Genomic DNA, 10,277 nt, shown 5'->3' on the forward strand with positions numbered 1-10,277 from the left:
CAGTTAGTTCAGATCGAGTTCAGAACATGTTCTCACCACAAATGAACCACACCAGAGTTTGTCTGTAACTGGATCGAGACCACCTCTTCAAGAAGGTCTTGGCCCGGTTGTTTTGGTGTGATCCGAGTGTGATTGCTGTGTTCACACCTGCCCAAACAAACTGCACATAGACGGCAAACGAACTTGACTGACTGAACCGAGCCAAACAGGGCAGGTGTGAAAGCACCCTACAAAAATGACTCTTGTTCTCACTTGATTGATTACCTCAGTAAACATTTTCCCAATGAGTTTATGGTCTCAAATGTTAGTTTTAAGACTTCTTCAATACAGCATGATGTTAAATTACAGCCCCATTCAGAATAAAGTTGTTGACAAAGGACGGTATGCATTAGGCCAATTCAAGTCGCCTTGTGATTGACAAGTCCCTACCACAGCAGTGTCCTCAGGTTCTCAGTCAGATCCACTCCTCACTCCACCACAGCTCCACCATCTCATCCAAGTCTGGTAATTTCTGCGTCCAAAAAAGAAGGCCAGCCAAAGTGCCAATCTCAACACTTCAATACAGCAATCCACAAACCAATAGGTGATGTCACTGTGGCTACGTCCACTTCTTTTACACAGTCTATGCACAGACGCCAATCTCCTTAACATGAATAACCAACATCCAAAGTAAACACCATCAAACAACCAAAGACACATCAACCATGCCGTTGCTGTTTCGCTAATTAATGACCCTTAGCTTTGATCTGAGCTCTGTGCAGCTAGAAGTTGAAGACTGATTTATGGTTGGATGTCATGACAGTATTGGCTGAAATTGGTTGGTACAAATGTATGCACATCATATTTTGATTTACAAAAAAAAAAAAATTGCATACATTGTTAAAAGTGATTTTTGTTACTCTAGAAAAAATTGGTCGATTGTTGAGTCTCTTTTCCAGGTCGTCAAACACTGATGCTTTAGGTTGGTGGTTCAGTCCACCACCACCACCACTACCAACCCAAAGCGTCAGTATTTGACAACCTGGGAACCTGGGAGACTTAACAATCACCTATCTTTCTCCACTTTTCATTTCGTCCTGACTCTGACAGTGTAACCTAACAGGCCATAAAAATTAAAGAAGCTGCACGAACTTGTCTCCTCACTTGTATTTTTTTTCTGCATAGATCTGCTCCTGAGTATGACTCAATATAATCTTCAGTCTCTGTCTTTTTATTCCACCCATCACGCCGTGCATAAAAATTGCATAAATAGTGACATTTAACAGATTGCAAAGAATACCAATAACGCTGACAGCAACTGTACAGCACGTCAGTGCTACACAAATATATGTATGAGATCAAATTCTTAAAACATGAGGGTTTATTTATTTTCTTGTCAGATTCTGGAGGTCTTATTTTTACCAAAGAAATCTTGGATTATAATTTTTTTGCCGTGTTGCCACCTTGAGGTGAGAATCTGCTTTCTCCTCTCTAACCTTTGGCTGATAACACACTACTCTGGAATTAAGGAGAAACTTCGCCCCAGCCCTGGGTTGGATTTGATATATCCTACATAAGCTCCCTCTGCAAATATCCGTGTGCGTATATGTGTGTAGGAATGTATTTACACATATTGCAGATCCATTCCTATGAATTATGCATATGGTTGTGCTGTTTTAGGGCACTGTCAGTGATGCTGCACTTTATGGGATAGCTAAGAGAAGTTAAGCATCTGGACCTGGCTGGTTTCCCTGTCAACTCTGTCTCCTACTTCTGCATCTGAATATGAGAATCATATTTTAAAAAGCAGTAGAGATGTATTGTACTACAGGGTATAAGTCATAAACTTGGTTGACCTACAGTCTAAACATTAGAAAACTATAAACAGGTTTGCTGTCTGTTTCAGCCATGGCAAACTGCAGCAAGATACAACAGATCTCCTTTACCTTGCTACAATCAATATAATACATTACCAGCTATACTGATGGATAATCAGTGATTAAGCTCCAGCTAAACGCTTATATTTAGACGTACTTGTGCTCCATCCAACAACATGTTGGCAATATTAATATGAACTACAGGCTTAAAGGGGCTCTATGCGAAATTTACAGCATATGAGTTGTCTGCACACCATTCTCAAAATGGAGGTGGCTGACTCTGCGGCTACCAGCTAATAGTGTTGTGGCAATACTTTGACTTCTAACTCCAATACAATACCTTGAAAAACATTGACATTTCATACCATTTTTGATACCTGGAGAAAAATTGACATTGAGGGCATATAATTTAATATTTTTATGAACAGATATATTTAACAAGGTTATAACATGACAAGGACAACTTTTATTTTCTTGGTTAGTAGCACAAAACAGCAGAATGACTTTAGGAAACATTAAAAAAAAATAGGAGATCAAGAAATTGCAGCTGGTACCAGTGTATCAATACTGCAAAAAATGAGTACTGAAGCCCTTTGAGATATTCAGAATTGATATGTATTTATAAATCCAAATCTAAGGCAACACCGGCAGCTCTATGGAGAACTTACGCCTCAGCCTACGCATGTGGCCTACGCCATTGTGAGCATTTCTACTTGTGTGGTGGTGTGACCTGTGTCACTCTGCATTTACACCTCCAAAACATTAATAGTGACAATTTCAAACACAAATCAGCTTCACTATAACTCGCAGCATTCACAGACAAAGCACTTCTCTTCTGCTGGACACATTTCCCCCACAAATAGAACATGCTAATGTTTTTAGCACAAGTTTGTGACATTTTACATTGTATAAATTGGCCTTGCGACAAGCGGAGATTTCCTCTGCTCATATGAAGCCAGGGACAACAGAAACATTTAACAAATTTCAGTTCAATTACAACACACAAGGTTCAAAGACAAACAACTGTCTTTTACTTAACCTGTTTCCCAATCAAATATAACATGCTAATGTTAATAGCACAAGCCTACTGTATGTTATTATACATTGTATAAATTAGCCTAGTGACAAGGATATGAAGCCAGGATAAATCACACACAAGACTTAAAATGCTATTTTTGTGGAGGCTTTACTGTCTTCACAATCTATTGTTTCTTATCTGTGAAATTAAAGGAAATAAAATCTTTGTTTCCACTGAGGGAAATAGTTTTCAGATTACAAAAATAAACAGGAGGTCTGTGTCACCACGACATGTAGTTACATTCCTGGGGAGGTGCACGTCAGGTTACGGCGTAGGGTACAGAGTTGATTTGATGCAGAGGTATAAATCCTGCATAACAGCGCAAACCTCATAAACAACAGCAACAGTGCTGACAGAGCTAACAGTGTTAACGGGGGAGCTGGAGAGAGAACGCAACGCTTCTGTGCTGCTGCAATTCCACGATCAACACTAACCGCCGTATGAGCACAGTGCAAAGTGGTGGCGATGAGCTAATCAGTGAGATGCACCTATGCACTAAGATGCACGCGCAATCGGACCAGGCTGCCACAACAAACCACAGAGATGCTCGGATTAACAACACACACAAAGGTAGCGTGACAGAGGTACAGTGGGGTCATGGCTCTGGATGCCATTACCCCACTGTATCTTTACAGAGCAAATAGAGGTTTGTGGTATATTAATGCTCTGAAAGGTGAGGGTTTAGTGTAGTTTGCAGTAAATCAGTTGTCCTTCATTAATATGCAAAAAGCTGCAGCAAAGACCTCTAAAATCCAGATCTATCATTCACTCTTATACAGCTGTGTTAAAATTAGCTGTGTAGTCGTTGAGTTACTGTGGTCATGCTGATGTGTCTCTCACACACAATCACAAACTGCGACATCACCATGACGCAATTGGTGGGGTCGGGTGGGGACGGACATAAAATGTATTTATGACAACTGTAGAAATTCTCACATGGTTACAACAAGCTTAGCTCAGCTTTGTTGTCACTGACGTTTGTAGCGTGAAAGCAGACAGGCCAGGTGTGCATAAGGTCAACAGTATGTCTCTTTGTTGTGCTTGTGGCGTGATTAACCTGTCTGGCACCTGTAACTCTGGCTGAACTCGGGTCAGCGACACTGTTGGCAGGGATTGTTAACCCAGCTGGTGTCTGTGACTCCAGCTACTTAATGCCTGAACTCAGATCGGTTAGACTTATTAGTGCCTGGCAGCCCACCTGGGAAGTTGAACTTAGGTCAGTTGGATAGTTAATAGCAGACTAAGACCCATTTCCCTCTGTGTGCTGTCATGTAGCCCTGACAGTTAGTCTGACCCCATACAGCGAGTTATATGAGTAGAGAGCCTGCTGTTTCTTACTGTTTAATGCACACAGCACTTTTTGACACCTGGAGACAGACTGGAGTCATGTTAAACCTTCACTGCAATGCGCACACACACACACACACACACACACACACACACACACACACACACACAGTAACTATACAAGTGAACTCAGAGTATATAGGGCTCTGGGGTGGAGATGGCTTGTGGCAAGGTTAATGAACGTAAGACATGCATACATGTACTCCACTGTGTCTCATTGCACACTTTGATACTGTATGTTATTGTGCATATATGAATCACATACATACATTATTTCAAGGTCTTATTGATACACGTTTTCTATAAAAGAATCTCCTCCTCCAGTTTACCCCAACTTGTTTTAACAGCAAGGGCATAAATGTTAAGTAGCATATCAAATATAGCACTGATATTTGCTTATTGCTTTTAATATATGGCTACCTTATGAATAAAACATGAGTCATCCATAGAATAATGTTGCTTCATAATGATATCTTTATGTATTCATGCATATTGTACAAGCTACACTAATGCAGCGCACTACAACAAGGACACACAGAGTTACAGATGCAGAGCAGAACTCGTAGACACTGTGGCAGCTTCCTGCAGTCGTTGTGCTGCTGTGTTCTGAAGACAAAGTAAAACAGATCATGTTTTGTGTTTGTAAATGGCCTCTGATTTACATATCTTCATTTTACACCTACATCTCCATCTTATCACCGTCTTATTATCCTCTGAAAGCATCAGATGTGAAAGGGTTGCTCGTGGTTGTAGTTTTCAGCTCGTTGTTTTGCATCACTCCTCCATACAGTTGAAAAATAAGCCCCTTTCCCACTGGACAAAAACCCACTAACACTCACTAACATCCGGCTTTTGTCTTTAGTAGGAAAGGTTAAAATCGGCATTCATTCCCAGGACAAATTAATTTGCAGTAGTCGCAGGTATTTATCTGCTCCAGCTCTGAACGGCAGTATCAGAAATGTGACACCCACCTTGCTAATTTTATCCCCTTTTCCAGCACAATGAAATTTTGCACCATCGCAATTTCCGTCCATCTCCATCCAAGCAGCACATGAACAGCGTTCCAACTAAGTCTGCACTGACTTTAAAAGACTGAATAACACATGTAACAAATAAGTAGCACTGTAACGATGTGTTTACACCAAATGCGACACGAGTTTTCGCGTCGCCTAACTCGACGCTAGCATAATTTGTGTTGACTCACTTCATGCGCCTGAATAACTTGCATCAGAGACACATGAAATCACTAAATCACTTAATTATCTTCTGCTGGTACGTCTTCAGTGTCATATGTCCACAGAGGATTTCAATGCTGATTGGGTATCGTGGCGCGAAGTGGTCGCTGAAGTTCAGATTTTTCAACACTCGCAAAAGCCTATGACGCGAAATCAAGCTACTCACGTAATTCACACTGCTTAATTTGCGTATTTCACATCACGTCCATCATGCTGCGCGTAGAAGTTCACATCTAATAGCGTCTTCACATTTACTTTACATGTAATTAACACGTGGGAATTGATTTATTCATGCCCAGGGTGAACATGACATAAGATTTCACTGGCACTTTCTACTGTTTACCAAAGCCCAGTTCAGACCAACGATTCATAGCGAGACAAAACCGTTTTAGAACGTTGCAGAGAAAAGTTGCAGCAGCGTAAGCTTGTCCATCTCAGCTTGACTCAAGCTGGCTGATGGTGTCGCCTGCAGCTCAGCTTGTCAAGCTGGCAGCGGCTGCCTTTAGAACATAAGGCACATCACCTGTTTCAACAGCCAATCAGCTTGTAGTGAAGTCAGCTGGTCAAGTCAGTCATAAACTGTTAGCAGGCAGCTTCGTTGCTTGCTGTGGTATTCTCTGACAACAGCCCTCTGTCCCCGCCAAGCTTGAGTCTGTCTCGTTTATATCCCCACAGCTGTTAACAAGTATCTCGGTCTCATCCTCACGGTGTGTTGGTGTTGGACGGTGGGTGACTGGGCATGTACACACACACGCATACACTAACTGACTGATTAGGCGCAGCTTATTTAAATTATTGCGGCGTATTCATGTTCATCAATAAAATGCAACTGTAGCAAGTATCTCACGATCACTGACTGTACACATGATGCATTTTTTGCACAGTCAAATTCATTGTGTTCAATGAGGACACGCGGCAGGCGCTCTCAAACGCCAGAGCGAGGCCATCACGGCGCACACGTGTCCCCGAGCGCCTTTTTTTTCATGGCGCGACGGCTGCACCCTGAGATAAAACGAGTTCAACTTTTGGATCACAGCAGCGCTCACCGTATGTCATGTGATGAGGACCGACCAATCACAGCTGACAGATATCTTTCCCGTCTTCCGTGAATATCGGTCTGTGAAAAATATGGAAAAGTTGATCATTTTAGTGCAGAGCTGTCCAGAGCTTTACATCTGTCCCACGGACAATAGGCCTACACACTTAAACAGCGTCTGGAAGAAAATCAGCTCTGCACTCAGGATTTCGGTTAAATAGGCTTTCATACAGTGCTTGTTAAGGTTGTTTAACAAGTACCTGCCACTGCGCTCTTGAAAGCTGGCTCAAAAAAGGCACAAAAGTAGCACCCAGCGTTTTCCAGGCGATTAAAGATGCAGCATGTGTACGACCCCATATACAACGTTAGTACGGAGAGTTGTTACTGTGACGATGATTCACCATCCTGTAAAGTCACATTGGTGTAAACTGGCAGGTTTTCAGAACGTTGCAGCACTGTGCATTGGAAGTAGTTGCAAGTTTTATCTCGTCTCGTTGCGAATCTTTGATCTGACCTTGGCTTAATCCTGTTTTGCGACACATTCCTGATGTCGAATGTGAAACACTGGTTAAAAAAATGACAGTGGGAAAGGAATTTATCACATATCTTTAACAGGTTTTCCAACATATAAAAAACCTGCATACACAAAGGAAAACGGTAATACTGTACCACCTTAAACCAGGTCATATTATTTTCATCTAACATCTGTACACTACTGTCGAATGCCTGATGGTCCACACAAAAAAATGCAGAGCTGATGAATGTAGGAGGCTGATAACGACAGTGGTGCACCAGACCAGACCTTGCAAAATTCTTGCAAATGACATGCAAAGTACAATCCAAGCCTATCTGATACATACATTGTATGTTGGGGCACTGTATGTTTCAGTGTCACCTCTAAAAAGTGCTGAAAAGCCTCAGTACATCTGGCTGACAGTGCAGTAATAAATCACAGGACCATATACACAAATAAAGAAGCTGGAGTAATTTCCTCATCAATGCTACGACAGGACAAAAAAATAAAAATAGATGTAAGAGTGGGTTACTACTTCTGATGAGACTTGAAGGTCGTTCAAGTGCATATTTCTGGGTCTAATGAGAAAGATATTTGAAGACTCTCTTTAAGTAAAGAAAAGCTGAACTCACAACCATTGAATTATCCACATTCCCTGATTCATTCTTAATAGTTGGCCAACTTAAAACAAAATCAGACACATTTCTGATCTATTGTTGAAGAAAAGATACTTGATGTCCACATTAACGGATATAATCACCAGTCCTCTTGAGAATGATCTTTTCTTTCATGGATTCATTTTCAGCTGTAGACAGCCTGTTCACTGTTTACCTTTAGAAACTGATTCATCTGAAATTCTTTACTTTCATTGTGATCAAATACTACATTTTTACAACACAAGCCCATTTATCTAAAAGGCTATTCATTCATGGGAGAATGACTGTGAGAATAAGAGAATAATGGAAAACTTTGAACAAGTATTTGTTGAGTGCTGCAGCCTTCGCTTGTCAACTGGACAAAAGCCATTTGATTTATAAAAATGATAAATGCTGAGGACTTTTTAAGGCCAGAGATGTTATGATAGTTTTCAAGGTTGTGTTCCATCCACATATCTCCACTTCAAATATATTTTTAATAAACATGATGCACATGTTCCTACTACTATTACTCGAATAATTGGTTACCATTATATTAAAGATATCTTAAGTTTATTAGGCAAAGCAAGGCAAGTTTATTTATACAGCACATTTGGGTAACAATTCAAAGTGCTTCACATAAAACATCCAAAGCATCAGACAAAGTGCAAAATAAACAAATTATAAAGGACATCTTAATACAATTACAAATATCATTAAAGAGCAAGAGAATGGAAAATGAAAACAAGACTAGGGTATAAGATACAAGAATAAAAGTTACAATGCAGTGTAATGACTAAATATTTGATTTAATGAAAGGCACCAGCAAACAGAACAGTCTGCAGCTTTGATTTAAAAGAACTTGGTTGGTGGAGACCTGCAGTTTTCTGGGAGTTTGTTCCAGATGTGTGGTGCAGAAAACTTAACGCTGCTTCCTTATGTTTAGTTTCGACTCAGGGGACACAAAGCAGACCTGTCCCAGAAGACCTGAGAGGTCTCAATGGTTCATAGTGTAGTAGAAGGTCAGAAATGTATGTGAGCCCTAAACCATTTAGTGCTTCGTAAACCAACAGTAGTACTTTGAATTTGATTCTTTGACAGACAGGAAGCCAGTGCAAAGACCTCAGAAGTGGAGTGATGTGATTGACTTTCTTGGTCTTGAGCCCCGTTACCACCAAACACTTTTAGTATGGTACCTTTGGAACCAAAAGTAACCCTGGGGTTTCCACTGCCAACAGTACTCTTAAATGTGGGCGAGGTTATTGTCACTCACTGCTCCGTCCAGCACTCACTGTATTTCCTCATTATCACTGACGCAGATGGAAGTCTGCACCTCGTTTATCGTCCACAGAACTAGGCTGCACGCCGAACAGAACAAAACAGAACAGGCTGCAGTGAGAGTCTCTCTCCATGGGATACTTAGCAGGTTTGTGCATTTAGTCCTTCTCAAGCTCAGGGGTTTAGTGTTGCCGTAGCCCACAGGAACAACACTCCACAATGCTTTTTGTTTTCTCTGAGTGAGGATTAGAATATATGCAGCTCACATAACCCGGTCGAAATCAATATATATTACGCTTGAAGATCCACTCATTACTAAATGTTATTAAAAAAATAATGGAATTGTCAAGGTTATTAAAGTGAAATTTAAGGTCTGCTGATGGATTCACGTCATCAGCTCATGCACTGAGTTAACGCTCCACCTTAAAAGTCCCCAGCAGTCGGTCCAGTGAATTAAGTTATTTTTATCCAACTCCAGCTGCTGTGAGAGGCAGCAAAACATCCTTTCATTTTATAGTTACAGTTTACTAATAAAACTCTCCATGGTATGAACAGTGGTTACATGAGCTTCAAAACCAGCCACAACTCAGCCCAGAGCAGAGTGACCGTCCTCTATTGGCCAATCAACAGACTGCAGTGTTCACAGCTCCACCTTTTAGTACCAGATCTGTGTGCTAGGTACCCCAACAGAGGGGGGACCAAAAATGGGGATGGTATGAAACGGTTGCATTGGTACCATCCACAACTTTTCACACTGGAAATAATAAAAAAGTGTACTGAACTGTACTGTACCATGGTGATCGGTGGAAACAGGGCTATAGTGAGGACTCGAGCTGCAGCATTCTGAATCAGCTGCAGCTATTACTTTCCACATGTGTTCAATTTGGACAGTATCGACATCTTCGTGGTCAGAAGCCTGAAATTCCTTAAATCTCCTCATGAGCCCTGCTATGTGCTGGTAGTTGTACTATCAACAGGCTTTACTGCATTCTCAAAACAACACTTTAAGACACTATAACTCACAGTTCTGCTGTGTTTTGGAGTCGAATGATGCGGAAATATTTTTGTCTGTACTAAAGCCAAATAATTGAATCCATTAATGCAGCATAAACAAAAAAAAAATGAATAAAAATAAATAAATCACTTAACCTGTTACCACCAGCAGGGTCAAAAAACCACAATAACAGGGCATCGGTGGCTTAGTGGTAAAGCAGGCGCCCCATGTACAAGGCTGTTGCCGCAGCAGCCCGGGTTTGACTCCAGCCTGTGGCCCTTTGCTGCATGTCCCTCCCTCTCTC

This window comes from Epinephelus fuscoguttatus, linkage group LG7, assembly GCF_011397635.1.
Source record: "Epinephelus fuscoguttatus linkage group LG7, E.fuscoguttatus.final_Chr_v1".
Classification (NCBI taxonomy): domain Eukaryota; kingdom Metazoa; phylum Chordata; class Actinopteri; order Perciformes; family Serranidae; genus Epinephelus; species Epinephelus fuscoguttatus.